The sequence below is a fragment of the Macrobrachium nipponense genome, chromosome 49 (genome assembly GCF_015104395.2).
Source record: "Macrobrachium nipponense isolate FS-2020 chromosome 49, ASM1510439v2, whole genome shotgun sequence".
Lineage (NCBI taxonomy): Eukaryota > Metazoa > Arthropoda > Malacostraca > Decapoda > Palaemonidae > Macrobrachium > Macrobrachium nipponense.
In genome coordinates this window covers 11,963,987-11,985,997 of record NC_087224.1, presented here as the reverse complement: position 1 = coordinate 11,985,997, position 22,011 = coordinate 11,963,987, and the positions used below count along the sequence as shown (strand labels likewise).

General features: G+C 37.6%; 1 protein-coding gene across 3 annotated transcripts in view; it reads left to right on the top strand.

Annotated features, from left to right (window-relative positions):
- The window catches only part of LOC135205330 (serine palmitoyltransferase 2-like), a 176,467-nt gene that overhangs the window by 44,105 nt on the left and 110,351 nt on the right, over positions 1-22,011 (top strand). The gene's annotated exons all lie outside the window — the stretch shown is intronic.

Below are 22,011 nucleotides of genomic sequence, written 5' to 3'. Positions count from 1 at the left end.
TGAGTAATAGTTACTTTTTTTTTTTCATTTTTATTTTTTGTATTGGTGAAAAGTGGTTGATGTTCAATGTGTGGGAAACATGTGATTGTAGAAAATGTCTTGAAGTATTTAAGCTGTGTTGTGACATCATAGAAGAGAAGTTGGCGGCGGCGTGTGGTGGTAAGGTAAACAATAACAGAGCGCGCAGTAGAGGACGTGCGGATCTGGTGGTTGGTCTGGTAATAGAGAGCTCTCTGTCTTGTATGAGTTTGTGGGATGTAAGTCAAGTTGTGGTGGTGTTCAAAGTCTTAAGCTGGAGTATACTGGGACCAAAGAATGTGAACAGGTGGATAGGTTGCAATTATTGTATCACAAAGGAAAGATTAGGCCAGGAAAAAATTCAAACTGGTAGCAGTAGCATGGTTGATTAAAGATGGTTGGATCAGATAGTGAACAAAGGGAGATAAGAATGGAAAAGGATTGTCTGATATTTAGCTGGATACAAGACGAGTTCAAAGGATGGAGAGGACAAGCCGAAGATTGGCTAGTGGTGCGTGGAGAAGAAGTAAAGTATTGTCAGACAATTGGGGAGAATTTCAAAACTAAAAAGTAAGGAGGATGGCAGAAAGATGGATTATTAAAGTATTAGCTGCAGAATCGAAATCTTCATGGAGCAATTGATTATGTGAAAAGACTGTAGGCATGATCAAAGAAAGTTTAAGAAAGATGATGGAGGATGAAGAAGTGGATTGGTCCATTGCACTAAGATGGGTAGTGAGTGCTAGGAACTGCTTAATAGTAAATAATGGAGGTTTCCATCCTAACCAATTAGTGTTTGGAAAAACAACCCTTCTTTGCCTAATGTAATTGGAGAAGAGAGTTCGAGTCCTGCAAGCAGAGAGAAAAGTATGGAAGAGAGTATGGTAAGGGACACACTGAATGCATTGCATAAGGCCAGAGAAGTGTTTATAAAAAATGAGTCACGTAATAAAATAAGATTTGCCTTGAGTAAAAATGTCAGAAAAAATAAAAGTAGTGAAGGAGCTTAAAGGCAAGAGAAGTAGACTGGAACCGAGTATATTCTTTTGGAAAAAAAGACAATAAATTGAATGGTATTTTGTGTACTCGTGTAGATGATTTTTGCCAAAGGATTTTTAAAGTAAACCATTGGGAAATTGAAAGGGAAAGTACAAGTAGGAGGAAAAGAAAGTGAAAGGTTTAAGTATATAGGAGTAATAGTAGAGCTAAGGGAAAATAGATTTTGTCTTAATCAGTTGCAGTATATAAATTCTATAAGAGAATCAGAAGCTAGAAGATTTACAGGTAATAGAGTGTTAGGACAGAAGGAGTTAACAGAGTATAGATCAGCGGTAGGACATTTGAATTGGGAATCACTACATAACATGCCAGAAATATACGATGTTAGTGAATTAAGTAAAGCCTATAAAGAAGGGACAACCCAAGATATGATGAAGCTTACTAAAATTCTTAGAAAAACTAAGAACAATGGGAGAAAGCGCCTCAGCGGCGTGGTTGGTATGGTATTAGCGTCTCACCTCGGTGGTCGCTGGTTCGATTCTCTGCCATTCCGTTGAGGAGTGAGAGATGTGTATTTCTGGTGATAGAAGTTCACTCTCGACGTGGTTCGGAAGTCACGTAAAGCCGTTGGTCCCGTAAAAGCGCCATACAAACAAACATAATGGGACAAGTTACAATAAGTGAGATGGAAGAAGGAAAGATTTATTGGGAAGCCTATGCAGATGCTTTAGTATTTGGAAATGTAGAAGATGGCCATACTCAATTGGGATATGTTATATCCCTGACAGATTGTAAGAGGAGAAATCCCATTTGGTGGAAGTACAGAAAATCCTGGAGAGTAGCAAAATCCATCAGTGAAGCAGAAGCTCTGAGAGTTGGGGGGAGGCCGTAGAAGGATGGATATATTTCAAACATTTTGTAGGGATGACCCAGTGGCCGTAGAAGGATGGATATATTTCAAACATTTGTGGGATGAGGTGGTAGGAGGGAGAAAATTAGAGGCGTTGGTTAATACTGGTGGTAAAGCACTAATGACTGCAATAAAAGGAAGTAGTGAGAGATTAAAAATATTGCAGCAATAAGGGAAACGATAGAATCTTGGGAAATAAAGGAAGTGAGATGGATTAAAGGAAAGGGTCGAATAGCTGATGTATTAACTAAAGCAGGAGTTTCAGGGGAAAATATTACAAATTATGTAGAGGGTAAAAAGTTGGGGGATAAAGGAAATTAGAAGGGATTAGGTTAGGAAAAGGTTGGAGGGAAGGGAGAAAGAGAGAAGTGGATTATATATACGTATGTCAGTTTAGTAAGAATGATTTTATTTATACAGTATTTTTATTTTTTCTATTGGTGAAATGTAGTTGATGTTCAATGTACGGGAAACGTGTTTGATTTTAGAAAATGTCATGTATTCAAATCGTGTTGTGATGTCATAGAAGACAAGACGGCAGCGGCGTGTGGCGGAAAGGTAAACAATAACAGAGCACGTAGTAGAGGACACGCAGTTCTGATGTTTGGTATGGTGGTAGAGAGCTCTCTGTCTTGTAGAAGTTAGTGGGTTGTAAGTCATGTTGTGGTGTCGTTCAAAGTCTTAAGGTGGAGTGTATATATTGGGACTGAAGAACGTGAACAGGTGGGTAGATTTCACGTTTGTGTCAAAAAGGAAAGATTAGGGTAGGTAAAATTCCAAGTTATACTGCCAAATGCAAGGTTCATAATAAGTGTGAAAGCCAAAAAGATCATAGAGAAATTGTGAAAATGAGCACTTGGACCAGGCAGAGTGCAATCAAGAAATGTCCAGTGTAAAAGAGAAGGGACAGAACTCAGCGGGCATATATCCCATTAAAGGGAAGCCCCTACATGAAACTATTGCTGAGGGTGGAATATTTCAAATGAGAGGAACAGGGAGACTACTGGAAGAACGACATGGGTGGACAAAAGAAGCATGAAGTGGATTTCACACATGATAAAAAATTCAGTCTTGTAAATGTAGCATACAAGGAATAACTGTATGTATTTGTCCTGTAAGAATTGCCAAGGGGGGATGGCCCAGGAGATCACATTTGAAGAGTTAGGAACTTTACAGACGACATAGTTCAGGCAACACAGTCTTTACAGACAACACAGTATAGTAATATCTTGTTAAGATCTACTATTTTTGCTACATCAGAAACAGATAAAGGGGAAACCGTCATTGCTGCTATAAGATGTCTGAAATGTAGTTTATACAGTACCTTACAAGTGTTACATACTTAGTTATACTATAGAGTTAGTTATACTATAGAGTTTAGCAATGTGATACTTAGTGGTGTTCATATAGCTAAGAAGAAATTATTTAAATATTGTTGTTATCCACAAAGAATACTCCTCAGTGGGGTGATCGGTATGGTCTTGACTTGCCACCTCAGTGGCTGCCAGTTCGATTCTCGGGCATTCCACTGAGGAGTTAGAGATGTATATTTCTGGTGATAGAAGTTCACTCTGTGGTTCAGAAGTCACGCAAAGCAATTGGTTCCATTGCTGAATAACCACTGGTTCCATGCAACATAAAAACACCATACAAACAAATAAGGAATACAGACAGACAAAAACTTGGTGTGATATAGGTTATAGAGAAGAATTAAAAGCACAAATGGTCATTTGAAAATATTTCACATTTCCTGCTAAGAATCATTAGGGTGATGTAGATCAATTATGTGCTGTATAATATCGCAGGTGAACTGTTCAGGCATAAAATTTATAGTAAAACATGCCGATGCTGGTGACATGTTGATCTAATGAAGAATGTTGCTCATAGTTAGTACATTTCACAAGCCAACATCAAAGTCATTGAGTCCCTATTGCCTGCTTATCAGCCACAGTTGGTTTCACCGCCATCATTAGGTATTACCTGGAGTAAGGAAAGTTTAGTCTGCTTCACAGGTTTTCTCTTTTACTGTACACTTTTTATATTTGGGTTCCTCAATAACCACTACCCTGCCTAGGAAAGACAATATTTTGAACACATGCTAGTCATTTTCATATGGAAAACCTGACAACTTTGACAAACAAACAAAATGTCCCACTTTGCTTGAGCATACCTTAATGCTTTACCTTTTTCTTTTTGGAATTTGAGACTTTTTTTTTATTTTTTTTTTTAGTTAGTCGTTATAGCGTGTTCTAATCTTGCTTGAAGCCTCTATTGCGAACTTAAGTTATTCACTACTAATTTGTCTTCAAAAGGGAAAAAAGTAGACTGCACATGTATTGTTGAGGTTTGGAAGTGCCAGTTGCAACCTATCAAAAGACTAGTTTTATCCTACCTAATTTATTTAGAATTTTATTTTCAGTGCTCTTGACCCTTGACTTCTGTTCTCTCTATAAGAAGACATTGATTTAATCAATAGGTTCTGTGAGCCCTTACCAGTGTTCTCTTCTGCCATCAAGGTTCAGTAACTTATCACACATTCTGGTAGTCATTGTCCTTAAATTCCTTCAGCTCCATTAATCTGGGTAGCCCCGTAATTATTTTTAACATTTAGGTCTATTTTCATCTATTATATGAGCTGTTAAAGTCATCTGATTTGGATCCCAAGATGTGGGCTTGATTCACTTGCTCATGGAAAGGTGTGATTGATTTCTGAATCTAGGTGGCAGTGGGCTGAGGTTTTCAGGTTTGGAGGTTAGGGCAACAGGTAAGAGTACTACCTCTGTTCTTTATCTGATAAACTCCCATTCTTTATTGACTTCATTTTAAGCTCCTTGGGTTACACTATTTTGGAGCCTTAGGTAGCTAAATGATGACAGTTGCTTTTTGCTTCACTTTTTAAAATGGCTGATGTACAAACATTGCAAAATAGTTTGAATAGTCTGGACTAGTGAGGAGAGGATCAGATTGAGAAGGGTGCTTGTGGTATGCATCATGTTTATTTTGCCTGCTGTTTTGACAATGTTGACAAAAATGGACAAATGCTTATGTAAGACTAGACAAGAAAAAACAAATCTTTGTAATTCATATTTTTGAATTTTTTCTTGCTCATTGCTTAGTACAAGAGTACCATTAATTAAAGCTACCTACATTTATATACATATATTTATTCTAACTTAATGTTGTATATGATATATTTTGTATCATTTAATGTTTTTTGTTTTGCATTTTTTTATCACTTGAGTTTATGAGTGACTACATATGTCCCTAGTCAAGTTGATAGATAACCAAACGGCGTGGAACAACATTATTTAAAGTATCCAGTAATTTTTAGGTATGAAACATTTGTTAGCATTGTATTGTTATAAGATTCTCATTGTTTAATGATCATCTCATATCTTAGAAATATAGTGCATTAAGATCAAACTTTGGTTGCCTTACCTGTAAAAAAAAAACTGCTATTTTATCTCAATGCACATCTTTCAAACAAACCCAGAACCCGTATATGCCTATACGTATTTGCATTCTGTGATGTTCCCTGGTTATCCAGTTTCTTGTGTGACACAAAATTCAGTTTGTTACCTATACTATACTGTGTGAATCTTCAAGTATGTTTTTACCAATAACCGTATTTTAATGTAGACTGCGAGGCAGCGAGAATTGTAGAGCTGAGAAAAGGCACTCATTTCAACATGGTCAAATTTGCTCGAACAAACTTTTTTTCTGAAAGTGAATTGTTTCCTTCATATCGGTCCAGAACTAAGTCTCTTGAAAGCTCATATGTTTGTAAGATACAATAAAAAGGTCTGTATTATATCAGCCCTTCAGGTTAGGAAGAATGTACTTTCCAATAACATGAGGTGTAGAATCCAATACGTAACTGCAGAAGTCTATGTTCCATGACAGTATTGTGAGTACAGCCTAAATGATGAATCCCCAACCTCCCCCCCCCATACATGAAACATGACCTGCTATGACTATAATAATTATTCATAAGGCCTCAGAAATAAATAGTAACAAAGATATAAAAGTAAGTGCTAACACACTATCCTGTCCAGCTTTCCATCCATTGACATTACCAACTGTAGGCTCTTAAATTTATCTGGTGAGGCAGATAAAAGACCTGGTATCTTTTTGACTGACTCCTTTCTTTGGACCATGGCTATGAACACACTTTGCTGTAGCACAAGAAATAAAAGAATAGGGTAAAGAAAGTGGTGAGTGCAAATAAGAGATGACTTCTTGAATGCCAACTACGTAATAACTTGTCCTCCAGCAGGGAGCAAGTCTTAAACCCAGAAACTCTCTATTACAACAATAAAAGATGATGAAAATAATCAGATTGTACTCAAACCACAGTAAGCAGGCAGTCCTCGGGTTACACCACAATATAGGCGTAAAACAGTGTAACCTGAGACATTGCCGAAAATCATAAGAAAACCTTACTTTTAATCCTATGGATGCTTTGAAAACGATGTAACCTCCATTTTGATTGAGCTTTTCATAAAAAAACCTACAAATTTTGACCATTCTGCTATTTTGGGGGCCATATTAAAGTCCCAGCCTTCTGTCAGACTGGCAACATAAACCCGGAACATGCACAGTACCCCGGGAAATAATTTTTTATGAATGTATTTGAAGAGCAACTTAACCTTGGAACAATGTAACCCGGGGACTGCCTAATCACTGACTAAAATGAAACAAACACATCTAAAACACCGTAGGCTTGTGAGGTAATGGTCTAGACATAACTTTAGCTTTGAGAATATTTTCTACCTTTCAGACTAAGCTTTAGGTCCTCAGGGGTACCAATGGCAAGAATATCTTCTGCCTGGCATACTAAGCTTTAGGTCCTCAAGGGTACTTGTAGTGGGAATATCTTCTGACTGGCAGATTAAGCTTTGGATCCTCAGACGTACATGTAGTGAGAATAACATCTGCCTGGCAGACTAAGCTTTAGGTCTTCAGAAGTACTTGTACTGAGAGTATCTTCCACCTGGCAGACTTAAGCTTGTTGATCTTCAGGGGCAGTGTTGTCCAAACTGGGGTCTGCGTACCCCTGGGGCTACGCAACATAGATCATGAGGGTACGTGAACAAACAAGGAAAACACACACACACACAACAGAAACATCCCATCAGGGAACATCAGCCTCACATCTTACATTAAGTTGTGTAAGTAATTTTCAAGCAATTTGTTATGAAATCATCATTTTTATTTGTGTATTATATTTGAATTTATTGACCAACACTCCTATAATGCAGTCTTTTTATAATTAATATACTATTTGCATGATTATCCTAAATAAAACTTGAGTTTGGTCAGCCATGGTGGGTGAGGGGGGGTTATGTAACATTAGGAGTAGGTAATAAAGGGTACAATAGGCAAAAATGTTTGGACAACATTGCTCAGGGGTACATGTAATAAAAATATCTACTGCTTGGCAGACTTAACACTGTGAACTTGGGAACATTCACAGATAGAAGCATAGGCATATTTCTGGTTGATGCTATTGTGATGGAGCAAGCGGAATTACTGTATAATATCAGTACTATTTACAAAATGGAAGTGTCCCTTGGAATTTTTGTATCTTGCTGCAACTGGTTGTGCAGTAGATATCCATGATGGATAATTTGTTAGCCAGATCTGTAAGCTTGATCCTGGTTATTTATCAGCATCATAAAGTACTTGCTGTTTGTTTCTCTTTTTAAGTAAATAAACTGTTGTTTTGATATGCAAATTTACAGTGTGTGAATGACGTATAGGCTTTGCTGTTTTTAATGTAGAATGCATATACTGATATAAAGAATTGCTGTGATTATTATACATAATGAGCTGTGTAACACTGGTTTATAGGGTGTACATCATTTTGCAATAAGGCATTCATTGCATAGTTTGGAAACTTATTTCTCGTCTCTCCTCTCTCCTCTTCTCTCTCTTATGTTCTTCTCCTCTCTCTCTCTCTCTCGTCTCTCTCTCTCCTTCTCTTCTCTCTCTCTCTCTCTCTCTCTCTCTCTCTCATATCAGATGGAATGCTAGCCTTACTTAACAAATCTAGAGTTGCAATAATGTTTTCAGTACTGGTAATGCTAAGAAATGTCAAGGACTGTAGACTAACACCAACACAAAGGCTTGTACTTACAATAACCCAGTACAAAGAAGCACTGGCTACCGACTCTCATTTTACAAGGTGGGTCTGTTGTTCTATCCTTTAGGGTTAAGCTCTGTTGTTTTCCCTGCACCCTCCTTTTCCATGTTTGTATCAGGTTAGGGTTAGAATAGGCTGTCAGGTTGCCCTTCCCATTTGCCTTTTCATACAAAAAATTTATTTTACTCATATAGTAGTTAAGAGGTAGTAGGTCCTTGACTTATGGGGAGGGATTGTTTCCAGCACCGCACTGTAAGTTGATTTCCTGCAATAAGTCAGTGTTTCACCTTTAATGGTGCTGTAACTTCCACAGTGCTGTTAGCTTGATGCCTATTCTTGCTGTTAGTGCTGTCAACGGCTCTTATGGTACTGTAACTTGACAGCACTGTAAAACTCCATAAACAGCACTGAAAAAGCGCTGTAATATCGAATCCGCTGTAAGTCGTGTTGCCATAAATCGGTGCTACTTCGGCAAAAGTTATCATCGAGTAGCATGACAAAGTGGCCATATTTAAGTAGATTTGCAACAAATTATAGAGCAGAAAAGTATAGGTGTAAAATATGGAGATTTTTTACAAAAATGTCAAGAAATATCAAAGTCAATAGTATCAGTTTATGCAATTTTACCTAGGTCAGATGTTCAAAAGCTATGAAAATACAAAAGTTTAGTTAAGTGCAAAATTGGTTTAGTGCAAAGTTAGTTAACCCTTTAACGCCGATTTGATGTATTAAACGTCGATATAAATTGCCTGTTGGGTACCGATTGGACGTATGGTACATCGATATAAAAAAAGTTTTTTTAAAATTCGCGGAAAAATACTTGAGGCCTACCAGGCGAAAACTTTTGAATCACACGCCTTGGGGGATGCTGGGAGCTCACGGATCAAGGCGTTGTTTTTTTTACAATCGTTACCCAGGCGCGCAAGCACAAATTACTTTCTTCTCGCACCAAAAAATATCAGCGACACATCTCAGAAATTATTTCGTCACTTTGACATAATTTTTGCACCATTTTAAATTAGCCGTTACATGGAGTATTACGTATGAAAATGTGCGCAATTTCATGTAGAATATAACTGAAAACAACTCATGGTTGTAGCTTTTATCAGTTTTTAAATATTTTTATGTAAATTACGATGTGCCAAAATTTCAACCTTCAGTCAACTTTGACTCTACCGAAATGGTCGAAAAACCCAATTGTAAGCTAAAACTTTTATATTCTAGTAATATTCAATCATTTACCTTCATTTTGCAACAAATTGGAAGTCTCTAGCACAATATTTCGATTTATGGTGAATTTATGAAAAAACTTTTTCCTTATGTCCTCGCAGTAACTCTTCTGAAAAAATCATCAATTTTGTCGTAATGTTTGCACCATTTTAAATTAGCCGTTGCATAAAGTTTTATACATATGGAAATGTGTGCAATTTCATGTAGAATACAACTAAAAACAATTCATGGTTGTAGCTTTTTTCAGTTTTGAAATATTTTCATATAAACAACGAGAAGTGCCAAAATATCAACCTTCGGTCAACTTTGACTCGACCAAAATGGTCGAAAAACGGAATTGTAAGCTAAAACTCTTACATTCTAGTAATATTCAATCATTTACCTTTATTTTTCAACAAATTGAAAGTCTCTAGCACAATATTTTGATTTATTTTGAATTTATGAAAAAAAAAACCATTTTTCTTACGTCCGCGCGGTACTTCCGAAAAAATCATAAATTTTTCATCTGATTGTTGTAATGGTTGAACATTTTAAATTAGCCATTACATAAAGTTTTATATATGAAAATGTGCGCAATTTCATGTAGAATCCAACAAAAACAACCCATGGTTGTTGCTTTTATCAGTTTTGAAATATTTTCATATAAATAACGATAAATAGAAAAAATTCGTTCGTCGGTCAACTTTAACTCGACTGAAATGGTCGAAAACTGCAATTGTAAGCCACAACACTTACAGTCTAGTAATATTCAATCAATTACCTTCATTTTGCAACAAACGGGAGTCTCTAGCACTATATTTCGATTTATGGTGAATTTTTGAAAACAGCTTTTTTTTTACGTCCGCGCGTTATGAATTCATGCATCATTTTGTGATAATATTTTCTCTGTTTTGCCTTGATCGTTTTACAATGTGTTATATGCCAAAATTATCGCAATTTAGTGTACAATACAACAACAAAAATTAACTCGTTAGCTTTAACCGTTTTGCTCACAGCGTGATTTGTATACAATTATATATGAAATTATTTTTTGCGCTGTCATATATCCTAATATTTATATATGATAATGATATTTTTTTCATTTCTGATGGTTGCATACTAAACTTCAGGCAATGACAAAAAAAGGAGCCAAAAATGAACTATTAATCTTGAAAACTAAGTGTGCTGTGATTTAAAAAAGAAAACTTTTTTCCGCTTCGGCGCTCACTCGTGAATGCCGCCGGCATACGGGAGATGATTTTTAAAATACTGCTTCGCCGTTTAAGGGTTAAGTGCAAAGGGGGTGACACTACACTAACCAAAAATTGCTGAAAACTGAAAATTGGCAATAATACCAATCTGCTGTAAACTGGGGATCAGCACCAAAAATTGAGTTATCATCATCACTAGACAAGCAGTATAAAACTGGATCCCCGATAACCGAGGCCACTGAGAACCGGGGACTGCCTATGATGTCCATTTTAAGCTCATGTAAAAGCTTAAGAATATTAAAAGCATTTTCTTTCTTGCAAAATGTTGGGTGTACAGGTCATCCCCAATTTATGAGAGCACTGACTTACAGCGTTCAAATACATTTATCAAGAATAGGTACGTATCTAGTTATCGTGCCGTAAGTGCCGATGAAACAACAAGAAGAGGTATCTAGTTAGGCGCCGTTAACAGTGCTTATGGCGCCTATTGATTAATAATCACTGATGGCAGAAAATGACTTATGGTATAAATTAACTTAAGGTATGCCACTGAAATGGAACCCCCACCGTAAGCCGGAGACTGCTTAAAAGAAAATATTGGTGGTAAAGCTGTGTGTAGTTCATTCCTTAACAAAGGACGCATGGGTAGAAAAGTAGTGACGTAGAAATTCTGCAGAAAAATGTTACGGGGCATACGAGAGGGAGAAAAGTATGATACTTAATAATTCATTTAGTAAATGTCGGCGTTTAGCTAAATTAGATTCAGTTCCAGTAGGAGATTACATTAAACAGTAACAGTCAAAGGTTTAGATATCAAGAGATTTGAATGGTTCCTGCAACCACATTTGCCAAAAAATTAAGTGTTCTCATTTTATCTTTATAACTTGACAAAGAAACCTCATTTGCATGATCCTATGAATCCTGCAAGGGGTTAGTGCTGTCTGTGCATCTCATGTGGTGCACTGTAGGCATTATTTGAGGGTGTAATCTCTCTTGTTCCTTTTACTGTACTACCTCCATTCACATTCTCTTTCTTCCGTCTTACTTTCCACCTTCTCCTAAAAACTGATTCATGTTGTAACTGCAAGGCTTGTGTCATGTTACAACTTACAAACTTTTTTTTATTTTTTCTCTTTTTTTCCATCTCAGTGCTGAGTGACCTCTTAGGTCCCAGCACTTGGCCTTTGACCTAAATTCTATATTCTATTAATCCTATGAAAAGTTGAAAACTTTGTAGTCAAAGGTTTATGCAGCCAAGATAAAAAGTATTTAGGACTGGATTACTCTGGTCTACTAAGAACACCAAATACTATAGGTATTGTAGACAGACAGAGGTAAATAAACTATATTATTTTCTCAATATTAGGAGGCAGAGAGATTATCTGAAAATGTAGTGAAATCCAAATGACAACATTTTTGTTTTGATTATGAAGTCAAGTGGAGTGAGTGGGCAACCTGATGTTTTTTTTTTTTATGTAATTTATTTTCGTAGCTTAGGTCTAGTGGGAAAATGACGATAGGGAAAAGAGTTAGGTCTACCCTAAAGGAAATGGTAGGTCCACCTACGTAATGAGGAGTCGTGTGGCACAGCCAAGTAATGACAATTCCGCCATTTACTCGGTGATGGTGTGCATATAGTAAACTGTCCATATTCGGGACATTCCAGATCCCTCCCTCCCCATGAATAGCTGAAATCTCTGAAAACTTGAAACCCCTCAAAAAATTATTGGAACTGCCTATTTTTATATTTCAAACACAAGAAAAACCCTCTTAAAAATGCTTAATAGTTTTATATCAAAAAGTGCACTTTGTCATGAAATTATGAAAATATACATTATTTAGTGATTATTTCTCAGTGAAAAATACCGCAAATAGGTGAATTTTCCATGAATAATGGTTAGCTATGTTCCATAGAGAAACCTGTGAATATCCAAGTCTGCAAATCTTGAAAACGTGAATACTGGGGATTCTCTGTATCATGAACATATAGTACGTAAATCCAAACTCAAAGCTTTGCAGTCGAAGGAAAGGATGTACCACAAAATAGAATAATTTTAACATTTCCATTTTGAAACAAACTAGTCCAGGAATTGACAGTCTAGTGGATGTTTTATGATGTTGCTTAATAGGAGGATGGACACTTTTTCAGAATTAGTATGGCCAAACTAATGGATTACCCATAGAAATTAAGGTAACATTTCGGTGGGAAGACTGAATACAGAAAAGAAGTATGTGTGCTGACCATTTACTAAACAGATTGCATATTATTTAATTCTGTCCAAAGGGATAGCAAGGAAGAATGGCCCAAAGTATGAAAGACAGTATTGAAGACAGAGGAAAAGCGTCAAGGGTAGTGTAATGCTTTGCTAACTGATCTGATATGAAATAACCTGAAACATTGGTTCTTAGATATTTATGGGTTAGGTGAATATTATATGGATTGAAATTGGTTTGAGAGGATCTTTTAAAACCAAATTGGACATAAGAGCTCAAAATCTGAAGATTGCTATGTTTATAAATTGTAATGACTGCCTGCCTGCAACGTCTTTCTTTCTCTTCCGTGCTAATCCCCATCTGGTAGATGCAAGGTACTAGAGAGAGTAGAAAACCCAAATGAAAGCTGTAAGTCCACTTCTTTGCATGTAGATAGTGCAGTCAATAATGTCCTCAGAAATCCAAGCAACTTCTGCAAGTGATGGATGCAGTAGAAGTCATATCCCCAGATAGTACACGTACCAAGCCATAAAGTATAAATGCAAGTGGTTCAAGCTACACCTCTTGGGATTGTTAAACACCAAAGAAGAGGATGATGCTTGACATCAGTTGGCATTGCTCCTGAGCAGGAGAAACCTTGAATACACACAACGAGGAAACCATGAAAGCCAACTCAAAAGAGAAGTTCGAGAGTAAGTTTCCAACGACACAAGGGAGTCTCGGATGAGGGTGAGACGGCTATAGAGATATTGCTTTAGGCACAACTTCAGATCCTCCATCCAGCCACAAAATCCAGAGCCCACTAAAGTAGCCTGTAAACCCCAATAGTTGGGAAGAGAAGTTAGGTCGGAGGAGTTGTGAAACCAACTGAACCACTTCGAAGAGGTAAGGGCAAAAATGAATATACTAGGAAGATTGTGGCCTATAGTAGCCAGAATGACAGCAAGAAAGACAGAGATGCCCTGTGACAAGACATCATTCGGACTAACGGAAGTCCTTGGAACCCTGGTCGTCCAAGGGCGAACTAGCATAAAAAGTTCTGTACTGTTAGAAGCCTGTTCAAAGGAAGGCTGAAGAGCTGGCGATGCCAAGACATGTTCCATGCAGAGGAGCTGGTATTACAGGAACCAAAGACCAGGGTAAGCAAGAAACCAGGAACTTAGAGATTGAACGAGAAGAACTGGAATTACTTGAGACGTGGCAGAAACTGAAACAATTGGATGTGCAAGTTGCAACTCTCAGACATGAGCAAAGGGAACCCAAGGGATGACCAGATCACAAGAGGACTCAAGGATGCACTTCCTAAGTACGTATGCCTTAAGATGTAACAAAACTTGGGATTAGATACCACAAAGGTGAGATAACGTTAAATGCAAACCATGAATTAGGGCTGAGGGACTGAGACCTGGAAAACAAAGATTGAAGGCAGTTTCCAGGACACCAGCACAGCAGAACATTGAACTTATCAGACATTAAAAATGAGAGCGCCTGACTACATGAGAGGCAGAAAGATACCCTGACAAGCATATTAAATAGATGACATAAGGTTGATCAAAGACACAGGATCCTGAGAGGCATACAAGTGAGATGGACCCATCAGAGAGAAGAGCCAAACCTCAAGGAAGGAAGGGGAGTCATTGCCATCACCTGCAAAACAGCAGGCTAACTGGAGGAAACAAAGAAACTTTGGCATGTTATCAACACAGCACAATCATTTTCAGAGAGATGAATCCATTTCATTGGATGAATATGGAATGTAACCCCCAACCTAAAATGGTTTAATGAACTTCATTGGGTGAGTGCAGAACAAAACCCAAACTGAACAGGTTACAGACACCTCTGGCAATCAAACTGGTTCAGTCTGGAACGAGGAGAAAGGGCTATCATTTTCCAAGAGCCCAGTAGAGAAAGGAAAGAATGGCAGGTAAAGAGCCTGAACCTTACATCCAGTGGCACTATGAAATTGTCTTGAGTTTTCATTAAGTTTGTACTCCCACAAATAATGCACACACAACTATTGCTCATAATCATACCTCATGATGGGGCTGAATGACCCTTTGGGTCTTAGTCCCAATTCTTAGACCTAAATCTCATACATCCATCCATTCACAAGGAAAGGGAGACATCTGTAAAGTGGACAAGATCTGGAAGGAATAACCTCTCACACAGCTGCTCCTTCCTAGGAAGAAAGAGGGTCAGGCAGAATGTTTCTCAGGCAAGACTCAAGAGATAGAGACAGGGCTGCTGTGCATCTGAAGAGTAAGAGACCTTAAGCTCCAAGATACCAGACCAACATTCCAGCACTGTATTACACACATAAGGGAAAACAGAATTATTATACAAGGGCAATATCAAGTTTGACCTGAAAAACTGTAGGTCGTGCACTCCTGGGAGGAAACAGAGGTGCAGTTAAGGTAACAATAGGAGAATCACAACAAGAACCTAATAAGCATAAAATAAATTAATATACAGGCAGTCCCTGGTTAACAGTGGGAGTTCCGTTCCCAACTGAGTGCCGATAACCAAAAATCGTCAATAACCAAAAAACCACAATAATCACAGTAATAAATGGCATTTACGACATCGTAAGTGCCAATAAACTGCTTAGTGGTGCTGTAACTGCTCACCAACACTGATAAACCACTTACTGATGCCAAAATTCTGGTTAACAGCATCGTTAGCCAGGCGTTGTAAAACCAGAACGACGTTAACTGATGCACCACTGCCTGTATAGATATGAGAGCACAAGGCAAGCAATACAAGCAGCCCCAGATTATACGTAGTTAATGGCAATCCGGTTTATGGCGCTAAGGGACGAGTATCGGTTAGCCGAAAATAGAGTTATGGCACCATTAACCGAAACTTGGCGCCGCAAGTCCATAAATTGCCGAGTTTCGGTTAATGGTGCCGAAAACGGAACCCCTGGCGATAACCGGGACCGCCTGTACTGTGAATTTAACAAATATAAAAATCACTTAATACCTGTGAACATGTCAAAGGAAGATTATCAGAATATCCAAGTATATAGTTTAGTAAGTATCATGAGGATAACCTCCTTCCCCAAAGTCTGGCAAAAGGGAACTGGTTGCGAACAGATAAGTGATGGCAATAAAAAAAACTTGTCCAAGTAATGGTAATTTTAAAATAGCAATCACAATTAAAATGGCAGACATTACGATGTACTATACATAGAACAAATTAATCTTCCCCCAAAGGCTAGCACTAGCGATAGAGATCATTACGTGTAATAAGATAAGAAAAAGATTGATTCATGTAGCTCAAGATATTAAAATATCAAAATGGTAGTAAATATGAAAAAAACAAAAATCATAATAGTATATAAAAGGAAAAATTTGTGAAGCTGCTAGGAGTTAAGTAAATGCAAATAAAGATAACGCGCTTAGCTTAAGGTTAGTACAAGTAGAGGAAATTTTGACAGTAACTCTGTAAAAAAAAAAACATTAATTCGCAGGAATGAATAGACTTGAAGATTAATTCAGGAAAGAATATGTGTACAGTCGACCCCCAGGATTCGCTGGGATAGTAACCACAACTCCCCATGAATAGCTAAATACGTAGCACCCCTCTAAAAGCACTAGAACTGCCTATTTTGATAGTTCAAGCACCAAACCCCCAAACCCCCCCCCCCCCCCCCCCCCCCCCAAGTGCGTATTCGTGCCTGCTTTAACCCTTAAACGCCGACTGGACGTATTTTACGTCAACATTTTTTGTCTCTCGGGTGCTGACTGGACGTATTTTACGTCGACATACAAAAGTTTTTTAAAATTCGCGGAAAAATACTTTTAGGCCTACCAGCCGAAAACTCTTGAATCACGCACCTTGGGGGATGCTGGGAGTTCACGGATCAAGGTGTTGTTTTGTTTACAATCGTTACGCAGCGCGGCAAGCGCGAATTTCTTTCTTGCCGCACTAAAAAGTATCTGTGATACATCTTGGAAATTATTTCGTCACTTTGACATAATTTTTGTACCATTTTAAATTAGCCGTTACATGGAGTATTATATATGAAAATGTGCGCATTTTTATGTAGAATACAACAAAAAAATACTCATGATTATAGCTTTTATCAGTTTTGAGATATTTTCATATAAATAACGATAAATGCCAAAATTTCAACCTTCGGTCAACTTTGACTCTACCGAAATGGCCGAAAATGTTTGGACCATTTTAAAATTAGCCGTTACATAAAGTTTTATTTTTGGAAATGTGCGCAATTTCATGCAAAATACAACTAAAAACAACCCATTGTTGTAGCTTTTATCAATTTTGAAATATTTTCATATAAAAAATGATAAGTGACAAATTTTCAACCTTCGGTCAACTTTGACTCTACCGAAATGGTCGAAAAACGCAATTGTAAGCTAAAACGCTTATATTCTAGTAATATTCAATCACTTACCTTCATTTTGAAACAAATTGGAAGTCTCTAGCACAATATTTCGATTTATGGTGAATTTATGAAAAAAATAACATTTTCCTTACGTCTGCGCGGTAACTTCCGAAAAAATCATAAGTGCGATTGTGGTAATGTTTGCACCATTTTAAATTAGCCGTTACATAAAGTTTTATACGTATATGAAAATGTGCGCAATTTTATGTAGAATACAACAATAAATAATTGAAGGTTGTAACTTCTCTCATTTTCGAAAACTAAGCGCGCTGTGATTTTTTGAAAAAAATATTTTTTCCGCTTCCGCGCTCACTCCGAAACACCTCCGGCACACGGGAGACAATTTTTATTTTACCGCTTCGGCGTTTAAGGGTTAATAATCTTATCATGAAGAATATATTTAGTCACAAAAATAACATGAAAATGCAGCAATTAGTGAATATTCTCTGAAAAATTCTGTGGATTGGTAAATTTTCAGCAATTAAAGTGGATATACATTTCACAGAAAAATCCATGAATAGGTGGGAGTCAAGTGTGAAGAGGAAAAAGGAACAAAGGCCAATGTTACAATAATAAGAAGACCCACTGAAATCCATCCCTAACATTGTGTGCCTTGGTCTTGTCAAGACTTTCTGCAACTTGTCCCAGGACTGCCAAGTGTGTTGTATTACATTTTCTTGTTGTACATCTCAATGATTATATCATTATTAATGAAGATTCATCTAACCACCTCATTTTTGCAATGTGATGCCTGGTATTTCTTGAGTTATTCGCCTTATGTTACCTTTGGCTGAAATTGACTAGGCCAGCATTACTTTGGAGTTATAGTGATTAACTCCATGTATCTGGCTGCTACTGCATTGTCCAGTCCTGCGTAATGACTATTGGTGTTCTGAACCCTGGCTTAACCTCCTACACCTGTGAATCCTCTTCCTCCAGTTTGCCCTACTCCATTGCATCCCTCACCTGTGTGCTTTTCTGTCATGACTCGGGCCCAACACTCACCATGCCTAGTGTTCTAGAGTTCATTATAATGAATAAGTATGCAAAGACTGTCAAGCTAAAAATGCACAAAAACTGGAGGTACTAGATACTGCTGAATATACTGGAGAAGTAATGAATATCCTCATTAAGAGGCATACAAAGGTTATTCAAAGCAATCTGAGTCTGGATGCAAAACATTATGCTGGAGCTTTAGACTCCCACAAGAGAAAGGCATATAGTATTCCTACAGGGACCTGTCAGCGACATGATGAAGTGAAGCTGACTAAAGCAAAAAGGAGCCAAGGACAATCTCACCAAAAAACTCAGAGAGAACTTGGTGTACATGTGGGGTGCATTGTACATGTCTGATGGAGTCAGAGTTACTCGGAAAAATGAGAAATGTTGCAGGTGAACTTTGGAGGGGTTCTCCTCACAAGAGCTCATTTGTCAGTGTAATCTCTCTCGGTACTTATCATGGAATTCGGCCTTCTATTTCTTGTCATCTCCATCAGTCCTCTGGTCACGCCTTATTACGTACATCCAAATACCACCTTGGTGGCGGCGAGTTCGATTCTCGACCATTCCATTTAGGGGTCAGAGATGTGTATTTCTGGTGACAGAAGTTCACTCTCGACGTGGTTCGGAAGTCATGTCAAGCCGTTGGTCCCGTTGCTGAATAACCACTGGTTCCATGCAACGTTAAAACACCATACAAACAAATAAATATTTTTCCCACTGGCTTCCTCTTGTTTTCCTTCCATTGATGTGTCCGACGGGACATACACTCTCCCAACCCTCTTTTCAGAGCACTGTCTCAGAAGTGAAAGTTTACTCTCTTAATGGTTTTTAACAGTGTTATCTCTGTTGTCCTTACACCTAAAATTCTCTCATTAGTTTGGTTGTGTCCTTCCATGAAATGCAAAAGTCTCCTCTTCGTCCAATATTTAGGCTGCTTCCAGCTTATGTCTGATCATCTTACTATTTGGCCTTTTTTCAGGTCTTTCTTACAAAAGTCACCAAATATATACTTGAACCAGTCTTTTTCTGCATTGTAATGAGAATTTGTCTTTGGTAAACTGCATTTAATATACTAGTGCCCTCTTTTCTTCCTCAATACTGTACTGAATTTCCATTACAACTTCATAACAACATGCAATTTGTTTATGTTATCAATCTACTAACAAAACAAAACTGACCATTTCAATTGTTTTGCTACATGTATTGAGCTCACAGCTCCCTTATTCTTGGGCCTTTGCCGTTTCCATGCATCCTGTCTTTACTAAATTGATACAGAATTTACCTTTGTCCTTTTTCCTCTCCGGCCCTATTCGCTTCCTGCAGCAGCCTTGTAACTTTTCTTCTGACTTGGCAATCAGTAGTGTTGTCATCATACAGACAATGTTAATACCAACTTCCCACATCTGTTTACCTTCTCATAGATTTACCTTCCATTGAAAAGGGATTTTGACGAAGGAAAAATCTATTTCTGGGGGAAGACCTGTGTCGCCCGGTGAAAAGGATCCTGCTTATGCCTTTTCTAGTATAAATAGGTTCTAAATATACTAGAGAAAAAAGCTAGCCGGTATGCTGAGGTTACTACCCTTGCACAAGCACCCTAAGGATGCCATGTATAAAGTACAAGGCGAGTGAAAGCCACTATTCACGGGTCTTCTGCCAATTAGAGATTCCCTTTCCAAAATCCCCCTCTCAGAGGTGGGCCGTTCCATCGGCAACAGTCTTACATGTAGCCAATTTTCAGTCTACAGCAGCTTTGTTCTATTTCAGTACTGTACAGTTTTCTATCAGTTTAATCTTTGTGATTCATTAATGTTCCTCGTAGCATTTTGACTGACCGACCATATTTCAATCTTGTCAAAACCATTGTGTAATCAACATCATAAAAGATATACCCCAATTGGGAGAAAAAGCAGTCAGTGCATCTCATGTGGTGCACTGTAAGCATTACATACTTCAGGTTCTTTGTAGCATCCATTCGGCTGCAATCATTCCTTTTACTCTACCTCCAGTCACGTTCTCTTTCTTTCTTCTTACTTCCCACCCATTCCTAACAATTGATTCATGGTGCAACTGCGAGGTTTTCCTCCTGTTACACCTTACAGACCTTTTTATGTTCGGTCAAATTCCATTTCAGCCCTGAATGACTTCATAGGTCCCAGCACTTGGCCTTTGACCTAAATTCTATATGCTATTCTATTCTAAAACATACACACAGACCCTTTTGCACCGACAGGATTCTCGGTACAGAAATAGTATTCGATGAGGCCTCTCCCTCTCCCAACCCAAAGAGCTTCTGGTCCAGCTTCTCTTAATCCTTTCACTATAACTCAGAATTGTATTTGTGAGCTGACTTGAGTTGATGGATATGAAAAAAAGTGTAAATATAGTGTGTAGATGGAAGGTAGAGAATTGCAGGTATTGAAGAGTATAAACAGTTGTGAGAGGTAGATAGAGATAAGCTTTCAAGAAGAGTGAAATAACCAAAGGAAACGTCATGAAAAATGGCTGGGGAAAATAAAGATAAATGTCACCTTAGTACAATAGACCAGAACAAGAGGGAAGAAACATAGCTAGTCATCTGGTCAGTGAATTAGAGCAGTGTGGTTTGGTCAGCTCTTAGAAGTATGAAATCAATGATTGCTAAAGAGTAAAAAGCTCAATACTAGTGATTTTGGTTAGCGCATTCATGTATGGGTGAACACCAACCGATGCAACTCAGACACCTTGGTGCCTGAGTGTCATGACCGGTACTGGAGCTTGTGACAGACTTTAGGAGAAAGCTGTTGTGAGTAGCTTTGGCTAATAGGGAAGTATGAGATTCTTCAGCATGAAAGAAAGTGAAGTGAATGATTTGAATCCAGTAAACTGAGACTTACTAATGGAAAATATTCTCTACATATATTCCGATGCTGCTCTGTTTATGATACTGTTTACACGTAGTCTTTATAACATCGTAAACTTCTGACCTGCTTCCAGTTTGAGGACTTTTTTGTAACTAACAAGTAATCAAATCTTTTTTTACATGTGAAAAATGCTGTTAAAAATTCTCTTTTAAATTTCATGATGATGTATGGTATGCCATTTTGTTCCTGTGCACTTTGTATTGCTGAATGTAAACATGAATTTCTAAATGTGTTTATGACATGTTTGAAATTTACAATAAAAGCAGTTGTAACCATTGTTCTAACATATAAACATACAATAAATATCATTTGAGCATATTTTATTATTTGAATAGTATGTGTTTGTGTAGACATTGTTGCTTGTTTGAGAATTAGTTACTGTAAATGGCAGTTCAGTTTTGTCATTTACCAAAAGCTGAAAAACCGGAGTTTGTGAAAGCTCCATAAAAGGAACTGCCGTGCACAGTGGTTGCAATGCACCTTTTCTTAGGCATGACCCAGATGTGTTCCTGTAAATTGAAAGTAAGTAAAACGCAGATTGAAAACGTCACAATTTGGAATTATAGATATGTTTTAAAGGGATTGATTTAAAGAATGATCAGGTCTTGTAACAGCATGGATATACTGTATGACTTCAGCTCTAGTGCTTAAGGTGTAATGTTGTGCATGCTAATGGATTAGCATTGATTGTGCATTCATGACATGATCTGTTTTGCATTTACATTCTTTTCTGCAAAATATTGCATGGATTTATTTTAGATTATTAAGCATTAGGAGATTGAGGTTCCTTCATAGCCTGCTTGTGTTTGCTTCTTTGTTTATTTCTGTATGGATGAAGTTCAAGACTTTATTTGAATTTCTGTAATTGGAGAATGTATGGCTTTTCAGTTACGTTGAGGAATCTTTCATGAATTTATAATGCGGTTATCTTTGATACAGTTGCATAATAGCCACACATTTTCATCTTGTATTGCCAATCTTAGAAGTTG